The sequence below is a fragment of the Corapipo altera genome, unplaced genomic scaffold (genome assembly GCF_003945725.1).
Source record: "Corapipo altera isolate COAL_440 unplaced genomic scaffold, ASM394572v1 46, whole genome shotgun sequence".
In the NCBI taxonomy this organism is placed as follows: domain Eukaryota; kingdom Metazoa; phylum Chordata; class Aves; order Passeriformes; family Pipridae; genus Corapipo; species Corapipo altera.
Genome location: NW_020884883.1, coordinates 16,120,291 through 16,142,721, shown reverse-complemented (window position 1 = coordinate 16,142,721; position 22,431 = coordinate 16,120,291). Strand labels below are relative to the sequence as shown.

The following is a 22,431-nucleotide window of genomic DNA, read 5'->3' as shown; positions in this document are numbered from 1 at the left end:
TGTTCCTTAAATAGAAAGTCAATGAGAAATTACAGCTCAGGTAATTTCTTACAATCAAAAAGTAAATACCTGATACTAATTAATCTGTTCATATTGTGGAAGTGGTGACAGCAACAGGATAGAGAGCTGAATAACTCAGCTGCACTTGCAAGGTAACTTTTAAAGTACCACATTGTAGGGCTTTCAATAAGACTCAAAGACTTACTTCCTGTGGACAGAAATATGGACCAAGAAACAGATCTTCTTAACATCCAATTAAAAATATCCTCAAAAAACCCTGTATGTCTAAATAAATCCATGAAAAATCCGAATAGCAGCAATGTAAGAAATGGGGCAAAAAGTTAAAGCTCACAGCTCTTCACCCCAAGCAAGCAGAAATTAAAAGGCAAAAATATTCTTAACCTGTGGCACCACAGTAGCACCATTAATACTTATCCTTTCTCCCCTCCAGCATCCAATCCCCAGTGGCTCATGCTGGACTGGCCCAGCACCATGACCTCCTTCCCCATCCTGGTGTACACCCACATCACTGTCAGCAGGGTTGCACTGGTAACCATAACCTCACTTAAAAATATTCTAATCCTTGTTTTCAGTCCCTTCTAAGCACTACTGATACTGCTGTAGACTTTAACCAGAAAAACTCTGAAACCAGAGCTTTAGAATTTCACTGCTGAATATGTCGCAGGACTGGGGATTGGAGATTATTTCTGTGGCTTCATCTTATATGGGAGGACACAGGATTTTTTGATCATTTCTGCTTTCCTGGTCAAAGAAGAGAACTCTGTGTCAGCCATTCAGACTTTATGTACCATGTATCATCTGTAGATACCTTTATACATACATATATATGCATGTCTCACAAAAGCCAGCAAATTCAGATGAAAATTCCCAAAAGGTAAGAACCTCATTAAGTATCTGCAGCTCAACAGGAAAGCTGGGGGAAGAAGTGGGTCTCAAATGCTCCTGCACTTCATTTAGGGTTGTCTGGCTATGGAGCCCCACTGTGGGATGGTGAGCTAAGAGGTAGATTTGTATCCTTGCTCTTAGAATAACAAATGCTGCTCAGAAACGTTGGTGTGTTATAAAACAGCCCTGGAGATTCAGAAGTGCAAGTCTGAATCTCCTCAAACTGAGGAGGTAACTGAAGTAGGTCTTCTATTTCATAGGCTAGTGGTCTGATACTGTGGTTATTTTATAAAATTAAAGGATTTTTTTCATAGTGCTTCAGTACTTGTAACAGTCTGGGGCTTGACTGGTGCACCGAGAACTTCTCTGTCTTTTACAAGAGCAGCCTGGCTTATATTTAGAGGGAAATGCTTCTCTCCAGGGCCCAGCAACTTGTGATGCCAGCTCTCTTACAAACCCTCGTTATTCAGATCGAGATAAACCCACCTCCCAGGTTTGTAGGTTCCCCAACGCATGCTGCTGTAATTGGATTTTTCACCTCCAAAGGACACATGCATCCTGGATTTGCAAGCTTCAGTCTGACTTTTAATAACAGACTTGACTTGAGAGGGAAAGTATCACAAGGATATTCTTGCAAGACCAGAAGTCTTATTCTGTTTGCAGAGTCAGAATCATGTTTACAAAAAATTTGCCCTAACCCACTAAAATTAAATTTATAATTACAGTAAAATCCTGTCTTAACTGCAACATCACAGAATTTTGTGCTGTATCAGTTTCAGCAACTGCGAAACACCTCAGTTTCCAATATTTTTGCCTTCATCTCATTGTGCATAGGATATGAACCCCCAAATTGCCCTGCAAGTCTGAAGCCTTATCCTAGGAGTATGCATTTAATTTTTGCCTTTTTTTTTCTTTTCCTTTTTTTCTTTTTTTCTTTTAAACAGCAGGATCAGGCTTACATTTCTTCTGTAAAATACAGGACATATCTCTTCATTCTTCTTCAGATCTTGATTTTTTCCTTTTCTTTGTAAATAAGAGCAGAGTATCCACTGCCAAGCCTCGAAGGAAAAAGCTTCTCCAGAGAGTGCACACCTGATCCCGGAGCAGAGATGATGAACCTGCCACTTGGAATGCTCTATCCAAAATCCTCATTCCCCACCATTTTTGACAGTGTTAAGATCTCTTGGTGCTACGCTCTTTGCAAAAAACAGAAAACTGCTGCTGACCTTAAATCTTGTATTCAGATTTAATTAAGACCTCTTTTTTTCTTTGTAAGGCATACTCTGAAAAAAGTAATTTGGTGGATTTTGGTAAAGGAGTACTTGGTTTCTATGTCCCAGACAAGTTTAAATGTAAGCTAGGGATGGGTCTGGTACACACAGATGTATAGCTGAAGATGACAGGAGTATTCTGAAATGTCAAAAATTAAGGCATCTGCAGAGCTTGTAGTTACCCCTAGGGTTAGGCAGCAGGAATTTTTAGGTTTAAAACTCTGGATTTTGGTCTTTGAACTTTGCTTACCTCCTCCACTTGGGAGCTCCTTCTTTTATGGATGACTGCAAGTGACGTGGCTACAAATGATTCCCAAAGGCCACCTCAGTTTTAATTTAAAAACTGCTAAACATTTTCTAACTCTGATTGTTACAGGGAGTAATGTGAAATGCAACCTGACCATATTCAAAAACTTCAGAAGTCATAAAGGAAATCAAAGCATACCCTAAATTTATTATGTTGTAAAAATCTTACGATTTTGGAGACTGTGTCACAACATCTGGAGTTGGCAACACTAGAAATCACTAATACTAACAGGATGAAAAATGTGACAAAATACATAAGCAACATGTACCTCAACAGGGCAGATGCCTGAGTGTTTTAGAACTATGTAAACATTTCATTGTTAAGAGACTAAATGAGATTTGTCATGTCTTTAAAGTCCATATTTTTAATACTATCACAATACACCTATGTAGATGGTTCTCATAAGTTTGGACCAGAGAAATGTCAGGCCAAATACAGAGGGGTAACAAGGTGAAATCCAAAAGCTGAGCCCCAGACTATACTATCCTGTTTGGACACCTATGCCCTGCTTACCATCAGCTAAGCAACATCACCAAATGCCAGTCAGCTTCATCACCTTCAGTGATGTGACAATGTCTAACATCTGTCATGAAGTTTGTTTTCACATCCCTCTCCCTTCGTGCACAAGTCTTACAGAAAGCCCTACATGTGTCTATATATTGTCAGACACAAGGAATGGTCTCCCTGGTGCCTTGTTGTGGAATGATCCTAAAACACTCAGTGCAATCTGGTTAATTGTACATTATGTTAACAGTTAACTGAGTGTAATCCTAGTTACCATTTCACTGACATTAAGATAAAATGAGTGATGTGATTAAAAGAAATATTTAAGAACTATGAAGGCAGGAAAAAAATCTGGGAAGAAAGTAGTATTATAAAAATAAAAATGGTGGAAAAAAAGGAAGAAAACAAATGTGGACATTTAGCAACTGAGAACCTGATATTTGCAGTAGACCTGGTAAAAAACATGGTAAAACCATAAGTAAGATTAACACAGCAAGCATCATTTTCTAACCACAATTTTAGATCACAAACAGTGCTGCAGCTACAGGAGTTTCATTTTCAGTCATTTTTCCCTGCAAAGACTTTCATATCACATCATCCAATAATTTAGCATTACAAGAACAGTGCTCTAATGCATGCACTGCAATCTCTAGAAGGAATAGAAAGAGGTTTAAAATCAAGAGCTTTCGTGAGAAAATTAATACATAGATATATATAGATATATATAACTTATTTCCCTCTAATTTGTGCAATCAATTGACTGTATTCCAAATGAATCAGCTAAATATTTATTGCTATTGCAAAATAAATCTTCCAAGTGATGACCTACTCAAATGAAAACCTTTCAAGAAGATATCAGAAGACACCACAGTACCCAGGTGGAAGACTGTGGTCCTTTGGTCATTTTAAAGTGCAGTTTTTATCAAGTGTTCTAATTCTTCTAGATTCACCACCTAATGCTGCAAGAACATCCTTTGGGACTACCTGACTTCCCAGTAACATCTCACTGCTTTTTCCAGTCACCCAGTATTGTTTGCAAGGTTTACATCTTCTCCACTTCAGCTATTTTTCCATTTGTCAGTTCCTAAATAATGATCTTCCAACCTTCCTTTAGCAAACTGAATAGACTGAAACACATTTTATGGCTTATTCTTCAGGCCTGGATAATTTTTATGGTCCTCTTTAAGACTCATTTTAGTATTTTTTCATCTTCTTCAATCAAGAACATTAGAACTGGACAGAGTATTTAAGCATCAGCCTTACTAATAGAATAGACTTTAATCAAAATACTTTCTCTACTTTTAGTTAATATTTCTCCTTTTCTACAACCAAGTTCTTTGCTGGCCCTCATTAATTATCCTGTTATACTGACAGCTAATTTGGAGGTGATTATCTAGGAAGCTCTCATGCCCTTTCCCCAGGGCTTTAAGAGATAAGTCCTGGTGGTTTGAGCCATGAGGTCTACAGCACTGCTGGCTCCAGAAGTCCATCTCACGGGACAGCAGAAGAGAAGGTGCATTCAAACTTCCACTGCAGCAGCTGATCAGACCAGCTCCATGCAGAAAGATGAATTTCCACTCATAAACCAAACCCACAGCCCAAGCAACCAAGCTACAGTTACATTTCCTCACCCTGCAGCCTTTGCTCCAAGTGAACCTGTGGCAAAGGGGCAGACAGCTGAGTGTTTATGAGAGGCAGTCATGTTTAAAAACAGTGCCATTGTGTGTCCCAGAGTTCAGAAACTCTTCCCAAAGTCTCTAAAGCCTAGAATCATGTTTTTGCAAAGAGAATCATCCTAAAGGCATGCCACAGTGTCTTGGTTTCTTGCTGCCTTATTTTGTGTTTTCCTGGACCATAGAGTATTCCAGATCACATCCCTTTATCTTCCCTTTAGTCAGTTGTAATTTTTTTCTAGTAATGGTGATATACTAATAATTGATAGCATCTGGTAACATTTAAATGAATTTACCTTCATGCTTCTTAGCACAATTTGTCTTTGCACTGCTCTAGGAATTTTAAAACATTGGACCCATGCCCTCCCTGACTGTTCAGGATACAAGCATGGATGAAGCCCCAGAGTATCTCATCATTTTTAATGTGTTTATGCTCACAAGTACCTCTTTGATGTAGCTGCTTTCCCCTCTCTTACAGTTACTGAAACAAAACACCAAAGTCCAGTTCCACATCTGTCCACACCTAAATGCTACTGAAATCAGGAGGTAAAAGGTTTTCAAACACCTGGATGATTTGCTGAAGTACAAGACCTCTGTGAAGATCATAGTCAAGAGCTAAACCCAAACCCCTCAGATCTCCCACTTAGTTCCATCACCATTCCACAGCCACACCATTCAGGATCCTTCACTACCAGGTAACAGCAACAGATGTTTACCTGCCTTCATAATCATGGAGGTCTGACACCTACAATAGGCAACTGCAACTCTTGCAAGTGTTATTCAGCATGGTGGGCCATCAGACAACAGACACTCTGGAAAGAAGCACAAGCTGTGCTTGTTGTAGCTGAATCCCCTCCTCAGTGCTTCAAAGCCAGCCCAAGGGTCTTGCTAATTTTTGTCCCTACTCAGTTTGAAAACAGTGTCCCATCTCCTCAACAGCCTCAAAACTCTATTGTTTGTTGTATTCCTTTTCCAGCTTCCCCACAGCCTCCACAGATTCTAAATCACTTTCCTTTACAGTCTTCCCACAAAACTGAAAAGGAGCAATTTGATCAGAGATGGCAAACTGCTCTCTTTGTGTGGATTTGCCTCAAAATCTTGAGGTTGAGCGCTGTCTCTGCAGAGAAAATAATTTTCTAACAGCCAACTCCAGTATGATAATGTCACCGACAACCCAGAATGAAATTTCCTGACACTTTTCTATTCATAAGAAAGAGCAAATACCTTGTTTATGACTAAGCCATGTGTAATGGGCCAAGCACTTTCTACCAGCATCACAAATGAGAAAAATTTGCATTAATGAAGAACAGCAAAAGGAAAAGCAAAATAAAAACGGGAAATAAATGTATGCAGGGAAACATCGGGCAAAGTTTCTGGCACTCAAATGATTCAGCATAAGTAAGATGTGATTTTTTTTCCCCTCAGCAGGTGGATAATAATGATATTAATAATTACAGTATCAATAACCATTTGCAGAACATGCATTCATTTCACATTTAGATCTTTAAGTATTTATATAGCTTTTGCTGACACAGATGGATAAAATGATACAGAATGTGAGGACAGGCTTTGTTTCAATATCAGATATCCAAAAGTGATCTACAGAGTCCCTGTGTATTCAATGGGAACAAAAAAGGATGCCAAAGGAGACCTTCAAACCACCTTTTGTAGGGTGAGAAAAAATCATCTTTTGGAGAGCGCTGGTCCTCTCTGCTGAATGAAAAGAGAGGCTACAAGCCAGCTATAAATAGACGTTTAACATTTGGATGGAGAAAGATGTACAAGGTGAATCAAAGCTTCAATGATTCAACAGAAGCTGCCAAGTAAAACAGTATTAGGCTCTGTGTTTCCCTAAACTTCTCTTTATGCCTCTTTGCTAGATTTAGCTTGTTTCCAGGAATGCAATACAGAGCTTCCAAGTATCCAACACTGTTGGAGGTAAAAATAGATGGAAAGACATGGAAATGGATAAAAAGCAAAAAAAAGTGCATTACATATGACAAATCTGTGTAGCAAGCACAAAAACTAAAGCCTTTCAAGAGCAGGAAAGAAACAAAAAATGAGCCAGTTCATTTATGTCTTATCTATTTCATTTTTAATGTTTAAGTAATAAAACAAAACAAAGAAGATCAATGAAACAATTTGAGATTTGCTGTCCTCATACAAGAAATTTCATTAAAAAGAAACAGTTCTTTCTATTTTCTTCTTTTTTTTTTTTTTTTATTTTTCATTAGGAAGAGCACAAATACAACTCAAAGGGTTGATGACTCAGTAGAAAACTGAGCAGAGAGAAGTGACATTTTGTCAGGATCAGGAGAGAATGTAGATGTGCCAAATGGCCCAATGAGCAGCAGAGGGATTGCTGTCTTCAGGAAGATCGCTTTTTCCAGGGAAATACTGCCGAGTCTGTTCGTTTCTACCACGAGACACAGTCCCTGAGCTCAGTCTTTCAGGTGACAGACAAATCCTCTTGGCCAGGCCTTCAGGACTTGGTCTTGATGACACTGTCAGTTTCTCAGCTGACTTCTCAACTTCTCAAGGACTGACAAGCTCAACTTCGGTAGCCAACCACAGCAAGGAGCACTCATGCTTTGCCACTGGCCCGATATCATTATATTTCCCCCTATAAGGACAAATTGAAATACTTGCTGCAAGCTTGTACTTTTGCAGACACTTCTCCTGAAGCATCTCCATTTAGTTTTAGACAAGCCTTTTCCAAAGCAAGGCTCTAAAGTCTGTAACAGTATCTAAATGTCCAGATAGATTAGTATCTAAAATTATGTGACCGTGGTCCTACGTCAAGTAGAAGGTTCCTTCCTCAGGTCAGTTTTTCAGAACACTCATGCTTGTGCCCACTCACTTCTCAGACTCTTCAAAAGACCTTTCAGGATGGAAACATCCCAAAATTGTCTGACTATCAGTAAGAACTGGACCTCTGCCTAGGCAGGAATTTCAAAGGTGTCCCTGTTCAAATAGCTCATAAGAGCTGTTCAAGGAATCCAACTGAGCCAGAATAAAGGAAAGTAAATAATATTAGTCCTGTATCTGCAGGAGGTGGAAGTTAAAAAATATAATTAGTGGGAGTCCTCAAGGACAGTCTACTTTCCCTGAATCCTGCTGCTCCAATATTGTGTTGTGTTGCAAATGCCATTGATTTTCATTTTCTTCCTCTGAAACCCCAAACCTGTAATATTAAATAAGACTGAGGGAATTTCATTTTGTATCCAGAATACACTAAGCAGACAGCAACCCACTACTGTCTGTCCTAGCCTATTAACTTTATTAAAAAATTCAACAGAGCTGATTTCTGAAAAAGGAATTTATCAGTCTGCAGTATAAATATGGTATCAGTTGAAAGTTATTTTATTTGAATTTAGGTGTTCCTTGGCCAGGATGCACCATCAGACTTTTTAAGCTTGTCAAGACTGATAAAAAAAACAGGCCAAAAGCGTATGATAGGTATAATTGCCTTACTCTTCCTTATCCCCCCTTTAACCAAAATGTAAGCTTGTATTGCATTTCTTTACAGAAGAAGATAATTATTACTGTCACTGTCACATTCACTTCTTGGTCTTGATAACAAATGAATTAAACCTGGCACCTGACCAAAGATCCTTCAGTTACCCTGTCAATGCTAATTCAGGAAACCATACATTTTACATAGACTGGTGTAGGGAAAGAAGAATGGATCTAGACTATATAAAGTTCAGAATTTTACATGGAAGACTTTGGTCCTTAGTTACACTCTATGCTCCAACACAGTAGTTATGTCTCCAGATGGAGGGGGAAAGAATTCAGATTACAAGATTCCCTGGACATTAATGGATATCCTATCACCAAATCCTGAAACTCAGTTGATATACTTTGCCATCACACCATTTGACCTCTTTATATTTAACGTCCAACAGGTAGATTTTAGATTGATAAAAGTAGCCAGATTGCAAGAGCAGCTTGATCTGGTTTATGGCTTACTGTGGTTACAACAGCTAAAATAGAGACTGAAAAAATCATACCTCATGCTTGAATGTACACATTAAATTGAGAAGGAAATCTTCCTTTACTCAGTTTGCTGCAAATTTATTTTGAACACTGTGAGTTTTACCCCAAAACTTGGAGCTTTACATACAAGCCACTTAGACATCACATCTAGCCTATCAATATTCTGTTCAATATACAGCAAGTTCTATTTTACTGAACATGTATATAACTAAGCTTTTGGCAGTGGTAAACTTTGTAAGCAGCTGCAAGCTTTACTGACAATGTAGAACCAAATAAAGGTTTGCCTAAGAACTCAAATTCATAACTGGATGCCAAATTAGCATAAGTGAAATATGAGTATTTAATATAATAAAACATGAGCCGCAAGCGTCTAGCCCATCCCAGGAAAAATGTGAAACCAGAAGGTATTTTAATGAAAATCTGGAAGCAAATATCTGAGTCTAATATTTAAAAGCCATAAGAGTTAATTTTAGTTTGAAAGGAAATCATTTTTCAAAGTTCTGTACTCTGTTTAAAAACAGATTGAGCAAGTTTATTAAATTAGCAGACCACTACATTTATGAAATCCATAAGTCAGATCAATGGTGCACAGTCAGCTCTACAAAGTAATTGCTGGCTTCTCTCAAAACGGACAATCCAAAAACTTCCAAGGACTAGTTTTTCCCTCCATTATTTATAACGAGCAAAACATGGTGCAATAGATTGTAATTCATAATGCCTTTTTAATGTTTTTATAGCACAACATTTGGACTCATTTCTAATCTCTTTGGATGACAGGTTGCCATTATTGAATTTCCATTAATATGAATTATGGGTACAATATATTTTACCCAATATTTTCTACCCCTGGACTAACGTGATTCTACAATAAAAAATCACATAGTCAGCAATTTTTTTCAGAAATAGAAATCAGAGCCATCAGAGATTAGTCTTCCTATATCACCTTGCATCCATCTAACTCTACAAAATTTACATGCACATTTATGGTCACAGAATCATATATCCTGAGTTGGAAGGAACCCACAAGGATCATTGAGTTCAACTCCCTGTCCCGTGCAGGACACCCCAAGAGTCACACCATGTGCCCAAGAGCATTGTCCAAGCACTTCTTGAACTCTGTCAGGCTTGGTGCTGTGACCACTGCCCTGGGGAGCCTGTTCCAGTGCCCAACCACTCTCTGGGTGAAGAACCTTTTCCTAATATCCAACCTTCTTCTTCCCTGACATAGCTTGGTTGTCAAAATGCCAGTATTTAGGAAAGTGTCAAACTATGTCTTCCAAGCAGCAAGTCAAGGTTTCCTTAGTGAGCTCTCCCTCCTCTACCTAAGAAATCACTTGGTCATTTGGGCCAGGGAATACAAGACGAACAGACACGACCGAGTCCTGTCCCTCTTGTTCATGCCTCCAGATCCTGAAACATGCCTGAGGAACTCGTTCTCCCTTATGAAAACAGATTTTAAGGATCAGGCAGACTCAATCACACTTCAGATCCTTTTGTTTTGCTCACCAGCAGCTACCTGCCATAGATATCTCTCCCTAAGAAATTACCAATCCGTCTAAACGATTAAAACTCTACTAAGCAGTAGGGATGAGAACAGCCATCCTGAGTTCAATGGGGCTACTTGCCTGCTTGAAGGCAAGCATATGCTTCATGTTTTACCACATGGCAGACAGAGGAAGATACAACATGTGGTTAATGAAACCCCCAAGATGCAGAATGCAGGCAGTACATTCCAGGCAAGGATGCATTCAGTGTACCTGCAATGTCAATCTCCATCCAGAATATTGAGCTGTATGGATGCATAGTCTCACCTACCATGACTGTTCTCATCTTTTGCAGGCTAAATCAGGATAGGCAGCCTAACACACACTTTAATATTATCACTAATATCACTGAACTATGGTAGCTTCTTTGGAAAAAAATGCTTTTTAGTAGTCACCAATGAACTTTGCACAGACCTTGCAGTACCAGGGCAGAAAGGCAATATAGTATTTTCCTTTGATTTTCAAAAGACATGTAGTAATAAAAATCTATTAAATGAAACAAAGAACTTCCCAAATGCCAAGAATGGTCTAGTACTTGCCCTCAGGAGTTCACATCCAAAAAGGACAAGAGAATGATGTGTGAAGAAAATAGCACAAGAAGCAAGCAAGTAGATGACAGGTAACAACATTGAGTAATACCATGTGTTTCTGCACACACACTCCAAACAGGTATTTGGCAAAGTCTGTTCCTAAATACAGATGCATTCAGAAATACTCACAGTCCAGCCATAGTCAGAGGATTAGTTTTTGCCAGCGTCGTGGAGGTAAATAGTTCTTCATGAGAAATCCACATACAAAGAGAGCAAGGGGCTTCCAAAAAACCTCTGGAAGCACATGCCAGGCACAGAGGATAAAAAAAACACTTATCAGAAAAGTAAACAAAAAGGTAATCAAAACCTGAGTCCTTGGGATAACAGATGGCAGGATCGGGGACACAAAAAGATACATGGGTGGAAGCTGAGTAGGGGGTTGTTTGAACGCTTCTGACATTTCTTTAAATGTCAGCTCGTAATTATGACGTCTTCACCACCACCTTGTACATATAGAGCCCCTTCTAGCAAAGGCCTCGCAGCTTCTGGAGAGCTGCACTTTAGCATTTTGAGCTATCTGTCATGTTCCCGTCTTTTATTCTGGTGAGAATGAACAAGCAAACACCAAACTCCCACTGAACACCTACTACTTCAGTTTTACTTCCAAGGTTTCCTCATCATTCAGTTAAATCTCTGGGTGTATTATGCGGATTTAGATGAAGAGCTACACATTGAGAAGAACCAGGAGATAAGTGAGAGAAAGGGCAATATTTAAAGAAGTTTGGAGAACCCTGCACAAACAGTGTACTCTATAAACACTCTTCGAGAGAAAGGAAAGTGAGTGGGGTATAATCTTTTGCATAAGTTTACATGTTTAAAACTTATGTTAATAAAAATCAATCCTTGTTCACTATTTGAACACAAATCCCATTAATAATTCCATTAAACTATCACTTCAGTTCATTATTTTACTCATTTGCACTTCACTATATTCACTGCCAACATCTGCTGCTTTCCCTGGGAAAGAGGGCGGACAAGGCCACGCAATCGTGTTTCTTTTCAACGCTCTCCCCTTGGCTCACTGGTGAGTGGCACTCATAGAAAGGGCATTTCGACTCTTTCCTACCCAGAGACAGTACCTTTCCTACCCAGTACCTTGCCTTCCAACACAACCAGTGTCCATCCCATGACTTAACATCCAGCATCCATCCCCAAATTCAAATTGCCTAATCATCAGAGTTACTCAGCATGCTTGCTCAATACTTTACTAAGCAGATACTTCAAAGAGAAAAGGGTGGAGAAAAAATAAAGGAGGACTGAGATCCAGGGAGTAATAGATAACAAGCAACACAACTTCATATTTTGGAACTAAAAGCCTGGAGGAGACTGGGGACATGGGACCGACCTAGACAAAAAGAAAAACTTACCCCAAAACTAAGCCCCACAACACAACACTTTGATCATGTTAAATATTCACGGAGGCAACAGAGAACATAATCACAATGCACAGCAGGGTCCTCAGTGAAGAATGGGTACACGACTCTTAAAAGGTTATTACAGCAAATTTAAGCAAACCAATTGCACGGAGACCAGCAGCTAAACAGAGGTCTTTAGAACTTGTGTTCTGATCATCAAGGCTCATTCCAACTGGCTCAATTTCATCTAACAATCAAAAACTCAAATGATATGAAGAAAGATATTTCCTCTAGTAAATTGAAAAAGGTGGAGTGGGAGCTTATTTAGATTTGCTTCTTGCAACTGCATTTCTTCCTTCCTTTCTTTCTCTGTAGCTCTTGTAAAAAGGTTTCAGCAGTGGCACACACTTTGTGCATCTATATACTTTCATTCTGTCCAGGAATACTCACCTCCAAAGGAAAGGAAAACAGCCAGGGCACAAAACACAATGAAGCAGAAACACAAAGGGAAAAGAGCCGAGAAACAGAAGCTCATTTTCAACTGCACTGAACGACTACCCGGGGCTAACAGTGTTACATTTGCCTGAACCTGTCTGGCAAAACACCCCACTATTAACCCCTCAGATGTTCTCAAATAGACTCGTGAACTGTTCCTCTACAAAGGTATGGTAGATTTGGCAGATTTTATGGTTGAGAGGATGAAGAAAGTTAGTCCCCAGAGGTCTTCAAGACATAACACCACAGGTGAGGTGGACTAATCTTTGTTTCTATAGCCTCTTCTGAGGGGAACTATCACAGATATAACATATGGTCATGGATTTCTATCCAGGTGCCATCATAAATGCACAATAGACATATCTTTCAAGAAATACTTCAGATAAAATATTTGGCACTGAAAAGTCTCCAAATTTGTCAGCACTGGCAAAAAATCAAGGCCCAATCCGCCTCACATGGGGACACATTAATCATGCTACTTTAATTTTGCTTACCCAGGCTGTGGCTGTGCAAGAGGGAGTGTGTAGTCTGAGAGAGCCACATGTGGAAACACTAATTTTGGTTCATATGATGACTAAAATGCTGAAGGTAAAACAAAATCTCAGGTTTCTCTTCTTGCAGGGCTAGTAGGATGCACTAGCAAGGCGGTCTGGAGCTCTCTGCTCACAGAATCAGGCAACTTCCACTAATAAAAGGATCCATAATTCATCTCAAAAAAAAAAATCAAGGTGAGTACATATCTGTACCTCAAGCAGATGGAAATGGAAGCGTAAAGATGAAAACAGGGCAGGACAAAAGGATATAACCACACTTGGAATTTCCCCAGGCCTGGCAACTAGCACAGGTTTACTGGGCCTTCACTGGCAGAAAGTAGCATTATTTTCTATTTATTGCTGTAGGAAGAAAAGAGGAAAATAGATGGGCTAGTAAATGAAAAACCAATTGTGCAGGTAGGTGAGAGGTGTTTCTACTTCAATGTTTAATGACTAAAATGATCTTTCATACCAGATGTATGCTAACATCTGTCCAATATCTAACACAATTTCTTACTTCCAGATGCAACAGAAAATATAAAAATCATTTCCTGGCACCAGACACATCTGCAGAACACACTGATTCTGATACAGAAACTGAATTTGCCAGCAATTGGTGGCCCATATTCAAAACAATGACAAAGATTTCTGAAAACCAGCTGAAAAAACTCCCTAGAAGATATATTTCTAGACCCCCTTAGACTGTGTATTTGTATTTGTAATGGAAAAGTGAGTTCACAAACTATTCTGGTTTCTGTGACAATTTATAACAGGGACAGACCACAGCATCTCAGTGCACAGGTACGCTGGCCTAAAGAGACAAAGTCGAGATGTGCTTGTGCTCCTTATTGTTCAGATACAACTCAGTCAAGTATGAAACTGTGGAGTCAAGTAAAACCAATTACACTTGCCTCAAACACAAAGCCATTCCAGTAACTAGAAAACAGAACAGGTCCAGGACCTATTATATGGCTCTGAGGCCAAATGATATGGCCTGGCCATATTCACAGGATTATACACTTTTACCCTCCAAAACAAGGTGGCTATATCCAAACTGCCAATTGGGAATGGCTGCTGGCCCTCGCTAATCCCCAAGCCATGGCTGAGAATTGTTTATGACAGCATTAGCTAGTCCAGACTGAGCACAAGGCAGAGCCTGTGCTAACAGTTTAATGGTATAGATGGTCAAGTTCCAGCTCTTGGGCCCGTGCCCTGGCACTGCTTGATCTGCTCTGGTGGACTTTGCCAAACGCTGTTGTACTGTGAGCAGGGCTGGCTGGAACACAGACATAAAAAAGAAATAAGAGTATCCAACCAAATTTAAAATCTCTAAACATTGTCATGATTCCCCTCCTTATTCTTTTGCTTTTTGTCTTTATTTTCCACACAGCCTTATTTCCACTGAGGTGTTCTATTTGCCAAAACAACAGAAGGTCAAAATAGTTGTGGTAAGCACCAAGTGTTCTTCATTTCTTACCATGATTCAGTGGCAGTTGCCAACAGTCAGGTACAGTCAGGTATGCTGTGGGGAGTGTCAGAAGAGTTTAAATCAAGTGTCAGATGGAAAATGGGGCAGAAGAGAAAGATATCGAAGAGTGAGATAGAAAGGTGAAAAGATAAATGAATGAAATGAATTGGCCCAGAAACTTTGCCACATTGCTTAAGCTTTGCTTTATCTCCTGGTTCAAAGAGTTGGATGCAAAAAGGCACACTGCTCAACAACTGATTTGAGTGCCTTATCTCTCTCTGGATTTGAATCACCTATACCAAAAGAATGACACGAAAGGTCTTTGTTGCAGAGCAAATTCACTCCCTTAACCAACAGGTCAGAAGGCGGGGTAAGAAAGACTAGCTTTGCAGACTTATAGCCAAGATCAAGGTAACTTCCATAACTACCTTTGTGCAGCAGATGCCACCCCTGTCCTCTGAAGGAAACCTTTTAGGAGACTCCTGTCCACAGCATTTTGCAGGCTTTCACCACCAGATAATAACCAGATTGGTTTTGTTGGAAGGAGCTTTTGAAAGCTGGCATATCCCCTGCTCAGAGCAGGCAAAGACAACACTGGATTGTTTGTGGCTTTGTCCACTCAAATTTTGGATAACTACAGGGTAGGCAGAAACATCTCTGTGCACTTGTGCCAGTGTCTGGCTACTCTCAGTGTAAGCCATTTTTCTGTCTGGGTGAATTTAGAGGTGTCCTGCTATACTTTTCACTTGTGGTTACTTTAGAAGGGTCCTTTGTCACTCCACTCACTGCACTGCATCAAAGAGCGCTCAACAGTCTTTACAAAGCACTGACACGAAACTTTGGCTGCCCTGCCCCTTTGCAAAGCAACGAGTGATGGTAACAATGGCAGCTTACAGGAAAGCTTGGGAATTATCTACCTAACATGAAGACGAAAATGAAAGCTATGGGAATTGGGATTGTTCAGCCTGGAAAAGAGAAGGCTCCAGAGAGACCTAATTGCAGCCTTTCAGTACCTGAAGGGAGCCCAAAAGAAAGTTGGATAGAGACTATTTACAAGAGCATGTAGTGACAGGACAAGGGGGAATGGCTTCATACTGAAAGACGGTAGGCTTAGATTAGGTATTAGAAAGAAATTCATTACTGTGAAGGTGATGGAACAGGTTGTCCAGAGAAGTTGTGGATGTCCCACTCCTGTGAGTGTTCAAGGCCAGCTTGGATGGGACTCTGAGTGACCTGGTCTAGTGGAAGGTGTCCCTGCCCATGGCAGGCAGGTCGGAATGAGATGATCCCTAAGGTCCCTTCCAACCCAAACCATTGTATGGCTCTGTGACTCTATGAAGACTGATTTATTGCAAGACTTGAAACAGTTGTACAAATGAAGCTGAGATGACATCTAAGAAAACTTGAAACAGCATTGTCCTGCGCTGCTTCAGAGCTCAACTTTACTGTAAAGCAGTTCATATTTCTAAGCAGGCTGAGAAAACAAGGTGAATGGCAGCTTTGTATGTGGCTAACAAAGTATGTGTGATCCATATCTTCAGAATCTGTATCCATCTGTGTGTTTTAATCAAAGCAGTACATCTGAGATAATTATGCATGTGCATGATGACCCTAAAAGCCATCAATTCTACACATCAGACACTTCGGTCACAGTAAAACTACCAGACGAATTATTACGAGCAGTGGAAAAAATGTTATGAAATAGAGTTTAAAACTTCATAAGCAAGAATGGAATTAATACACTCAAATTTTCCTCGATAATCCAGCTTGAAGAACCTTGCAAAGATAAATGCTAGACCTTTAAAAGCAAGGATGATAAAGATAATTAATGGAAGCTTAGAAAGATAATAATGTCTCAAATCCATGTGGGGTATAACTATTGCTCGGCTTTTGAGGAAAAGGAAGATAAATTATTCAGTCTTACTCCATCCCAGCATGAGGCAAAAACTATAAAGGAAACAAGCTGTTCAAAAGCAAAACTGTGATGACTATGCCAAGACAGGAGTTAGGCTCAGAAGACCTAAAATAAATCCAAAGTTCTAGTAGTTACTGACCAATGAGGATTCTGGGTATTGTTTTAAAGCAAACTGACAAAAAACCCATCTTGGGAAGTATATTGAAAAGGTGATTCAATTCTAGGATAATGTTAGGATATTACAGAATGCTTTTGGTTCGAAGGGACCTCTGCAAATCACTCAGCCCACTCCTGCTCAAAACAAGGTGCACTTGGATATCAGACCAGAGTGTTCCTGGTCACGTGCAGCTGAGTTTGCAGTGTTTACTATGGAGATTCTAGAGCTGTTTGGGGACTTGGCTCCACTTTTGGCCCCTGCACCTACACTAATACACACAGTATGGGCAACAAACAGGAGGAGTTTGTAGCTTGTAGCGAGGTGCGGGTTGGTCTCTTCTCCCACATAACAAGCAATAGGACAAGACGAAATGATCTCAAGTTAAACCAGGGGAGGTTTAGATTGGATATTGGGAAAAATTGCTCCATTGGAAAGGTTATCAAGCATTGTATAGGCTGCCCAGGGAAGTGGTTGAGTCACCACCACTAGAGGTATTAAAATACACGTTAAAATGGCACCTGGGACATGTTTTTGTGGTGGGTTTGGCCGCGCTGGGTTAGCAGTTGGATTTGATGATCTTAAAGATCTTTCCCAACCTAAATGATTCTGTGATTTTATGAACATCAGGAACACCACTCTGTTGTTGGGATGACAGAGCATTGGCACAAGTGGCCCAGAGAGGACTGGAGTCACCTTCCTTGGAGATAATTCAAGGCCATCTGGACATGGTCCTTGGCAGTTGGGTCGAGGTGACCCTGCTTAAGCAAAGGGGCTGGACAAGAGGACTTGCAGAGGTCCCTTCCAACCTTAACAATTCTGTGATTCTCCCTGTTCCTATACACTTCCTTTGTTCATTGAGCTTGCTCAGGATTTCCATATTCAGGCAGGATGGCCTCCAGCTGTGCCTGCTTGGCTCTTGTACAGGGGCTGAGCAATTCCTGTGCCACCAGGAGGCTGTCACTGGTGAACTACTGGATCCTTCTGCATGGTCTTGTACAACACCTTTGTAAGCTCCTCTTACAGTGACTGGCACTTCTAAAAAAGAATACGGAATTGCAGGGGAACACGTGGTCAAATTATGCCCAGCATCATTCTTCAGGGATGTTTCACTTGTGGGTTGACAAATGTTTCTGTATGCATTACTTCAGTGGTTTTGAATGCATGGGCTTTGTATAACATTTTATGTTCCTTTGGAATTAAAGCATAACTGTAATCATATAAAATATTATAATATAAACAATATTTAGTCTTAAACATTCAAATTACACAGCCAAAAAAGCTTCTCTTTCCTGACATGCCTGTGCAACAACTTAGCAGTAGTAAATATTACTCATATACTTCTCAGTGCTTTGTTTCAGGATTACCACAAAACACCCGGAATCATGAACAGTAAGAAATAATGCTATGATATGAAGAATTTATTACTAGTTATTATTCATTATTTATACAGTGGGTACGTATCACTTTACACACAAATACCACTTCACAGGCAGCATATATTTCTCTGCAGAACTTCTGCAAGCTTTGTTTTCCAAAGTGACCGGTTTGGTGATGCTAAATTGTATTGGGTAACAACCACATATGTTTCAGCTTGACAGGAGCAGAGAACAACCAAAAACAGCTGAGGCAAACCAACTTCTGGGAGAATTTGGAATAGTCTGTTCCTCCAAACCAAATAAACGTGCACTTTGTTTCCTGAAGAGTGCCCATTTCATCCAAGAACAGAATGTTACAGCAGCTAACCAACACTTGAACATTTAGTAATGCCTCAAATTTCAAGAAAAAACCCAACAAATATGTCCATAAGTTTATCTTTTTTCACATGCTGCTTTTAAAAGGAATGTTAGATTATACATCTTCATCAGAGCTGCTTCTACAGAGTGAAACTAGAATGAGGAAAAAGTGTGAGGAATTCCTTCCATGGTCTCCCCTACTGTGCTCTCGCAGGCATTGACAATGAGCCCCGTTTTGCACACCCATAAGGTAGTGAGTCACTGTGTGCCCATTTCTGCAGAAGGTGGCAGCACCTTGTGTGCATTGTTTGGGTGGGATAGAGCACATTCAGCATCGCTGTGGTAACGTGACTCCTGGCATTGCTGTGGTATCAACAGAACAATCCTCCAACAGAACAGCCCAGGCTGCCTACACTTCATGCCACAGAGTCACAAGATCCTCATGCTCCTCTTCAAGGTCTGGGCACCTTTTCAAGAGGATTTTCAGGATTGTAGACAGGGCAGTGGTGATGCTTTAATGTCAGTTTGGAGTGTCAGCCCTGGCTGATCAGAGCTTCCTGGTATGCCTGGAGCACATCAGCCTGTGTCCAGCATTTGAAGGTGCAGCATTCCCAGTAAAAGGAGCCAGAGAGCAGAGTTTAATTTCCTGTTTATCACTCCCAGAGCCAAATTTATTTTTATGTCTATCAGCTTCACAGACAAGTGTCATATCAAGCAGAAACCCAAGGCCCATAAAAATCACAGGGAGAAGTGAAACTTGGCTCCCTTCTACTTTTTTCTTTCTTTTTATTCATTTAGTTCATTTGTTTTGCAAGCAACTTTTAAATTGAAATCTACATATCAATCAGCAAGCTGAGAAAACCAATGCCATCAAGAAAATATGTCTGGCATACAATGTATTTTCCTTCTGCTATGCATCAAAACTGTAGTTTTTAAAACTTGCCACTGTGCTCCTGTTATAATAAAAAATATGGTATGCAGACATCCCACCCAACCAGTACTGCAACCTTCTAACAAACTGTTTGCATCAGGCTCTTCTATACCTTAATCAACTCATACCCTCATCAACTCAATGATTTCTCAAACATTACCCTCTTCATGCAACACCAAAATCCGAAACTACTTTGTTGAGAAAGGATTGGCTCTGTCAAAATTAATTTCCGGGCCCTACTTATCAAGTATTGACAGTAAAAATAATAGGAAACCACCAGGTGATTCCTTGCAAAATTCTTTTTGTGGCTGCGTTTGATGGTGACAACAGCAATATGTTCCTAAATGACAACCAACAACATTACAATTATAAGCATCTATAACCCAGGAAACCTGCCCTGCCCTCCTTTAGAAGCACTGCTCCTTGGAAATAAACCCACATCAAATCACAGGCAAGGCAGCTCCCAGGCTTTTTCAGCCTGACAGGAGGCTACGACAAATTTTATAATAAAACCCCCATGACTCCTGAAGTGATATTTTGATGCATTTTGAATGGATAATCTGCAACTAAAACACATGAAAACGAAGTAATGGCAAAAAAGAAATAAGAAAATAAAGAACTCTAAATAATTTCAAAGAATCAAGCACTTAAATCCTGGTCAATACAAATTTTGTTTAGGTTTTATTATTGATATTTATTTCTTCTGGAAGTCAAGAAACTTTTTGATCAAAGTGCCAAAGCCCAGAAATACTCCTTTTTCTTTATCCAAAGCTGTCATGTTTGTGACCTTGTAAGTATTTGGTGATGTCAATTAGTGCTTCAAAAATGCTGCCTTTCATCTTCAAATGGAACTGGGCCTAGAAACTGGTCAGACCTTTTAGCTCTTTCAACAGATGATAAACACACTGCAAGTTAAAAAATCCAAGTGGCTTTTTATGACTTTACAGATTAATGAGCATGCCAGAGCTTTCCAACCAATTTTGGCCCAATAAAGTATCTACAAAACTTGACAAACTAAACCCACATTTTGTATGTCCCAATTTCTATACTACTAAAAATATGTACAACTACACCTGAGAAAAAATACTAAAATAAGATGTTAAGAGGAAGTAGCAGACCATCAGCACAATTTAAGCCCTCTCTAAGGGCCACAGATCATTAGGAATAGCCTTCTACAGAGGAGTCTGAAAAACATCCAAGGCATCTCTCCACTTCCTTGAAAGGGAAGAATTGGTTGCTCTACTTCAAAGCCTTCATCAGTTTCAGAACCCACCACTGATCTCCCTTTGCTCTCCTGTCCCTTAGTGGTACAAATACCTCCTAGGCGTTGTAACTTTTTTGTAGTAATGTAATTACTTCAGCAGAAGTCATTGTTGAGTTCAATTTACAGATATTTTGGTCAATTTGTAATTAGCTCAAAGAAAAAAAGTGTCCTGAGAGTCAATGACCAAATCTATCTGCTTCCTCCTCTCATTCCTGGTACAGGCCATGTTGATCCCTCAAAAGGAACTCTCAAAATCATTTGAGGATATAAGGATGATACTACAATGGTATTTTTTTGTAGTGTAATCTGCTGGTTTCAGCCTACCTGGGCTGGTGTGATGGCACCACAAAAGGCTCAGTCTGGAAGCTGCACTCCAGTTAAATGGTGTGTCAGCCCAAAAAGGTAAATCGTGCAAAGCTTATTGAACTTTCAACCCTAAACAACCAGGAGAATGTGATTTAGGTGCCAGGGAAAACCTGTCCTTGTATTCTATTAGAGACCATTGAGCACTATATACTCGGCATTGCTCTGATTTCCTAAACATTCATGTAATAGTCTGCCATAATGGGAGTTTCATATGCATCAGAAGCCTCTGATTAGGTGGAATACGCCTGCATCTCATTTACCAATGAAACTGGACATTAGTCTATTTTAGAAATTTATCCATAGGTAAAAATATGCTCCCAGGAAAAAATCACTTTCTCTATTTGCCATCCAGCAACTGAAGCCTTTTGCACCATCACAATAATTTGCACTTGGGCCAGACTGCTGCTTTGTGTCCAGATCACCAGGCTACTCTCTGAAATGGTGACAAAAATATGCCAACTCTCAATACAAACCCCAGGGTTACGGAGGAGCAGCTTTGCACAGAGAAGCTGGAAGAGCAAATCCCATATACTTCATCACTGCATGTTTTGACTGTTTTTTAGCAACTGTTGTATTCCAATATTTATAATCGCTCTCTTTACGCAAGCGTCTTATGTTTTATAATAAAAAGAGTACATAAATTTCAGTTACCGTAGCAGAGCAAATTGTTGTATGTAATTAGTCATGTACAACATAAGGCGTAACTTGAAAAACAATTCATGTTTATTCTTCCTCTGCTTAATCAATATTTTAAATATTTGTGGAAACCATACACCAGTTTAGTAAATCATCACCTCCAAAGCGAGAGAAACAGAACAGACAACACAAATCCTGCAACCTACAGCAAATCATCTGCATATGACAGGCTGCTGTTGAGGGAACTACATTTTTTGGCCTGTGAAGGAAAGAAGAATATAACACTTTACCTCTGTACTGTTCCACTTTATTCCTTTTTACCATGCACTCCTCAGCCATGCCAACTTGTTTTTCCTTTACTATAAGAATTTTCTTCCCTCTCTACTTATTTTTTAATGCTATTTAGTTGCACTGATACACAAAGACAGTAGGGGCTGTTTTTTTCTCTGCAATCCTTGCTTGACTTTCCAGAGAGGTTAACAGATGTTTTAACATCACTGTCTTCCCTCCCACATCATAACTGTGGCTAACCACAGTAGGACAAACTCCGGTAGCAACAACATGAGAGTCTTAAATGCTATGGGAGTACTGTGAGCACAGGAGGCCAGGATCACATCTCTGTTATACTATTTAAAGAACTTAAAACTACACAGCTATCCCTGAGCTCAACTAGAGAAAATCTTATCAAAACTGAAGATTGGTGTTTTTGTAAAATTTGTCATAGGTTTAACCTTGAGAATAACAAATCATTAAGTGTGGGGGGGCTTAGGAATCAATTTATGTT

General features: G+C 39.7%; 1 protein-coding gene across 4 annotated transcripts in view; it reads right to left on the bottom strand.

Annotated features, from left to right (window-relative positions):
• Positions 1–22,431, bottom strand: part of KLHL29 (kelch like family member 29) — a 394,046-nt gene that overhangs the window by 214,850 nt on the left and 156,765 nt on the right. The window lies entirely within an intron of this gene.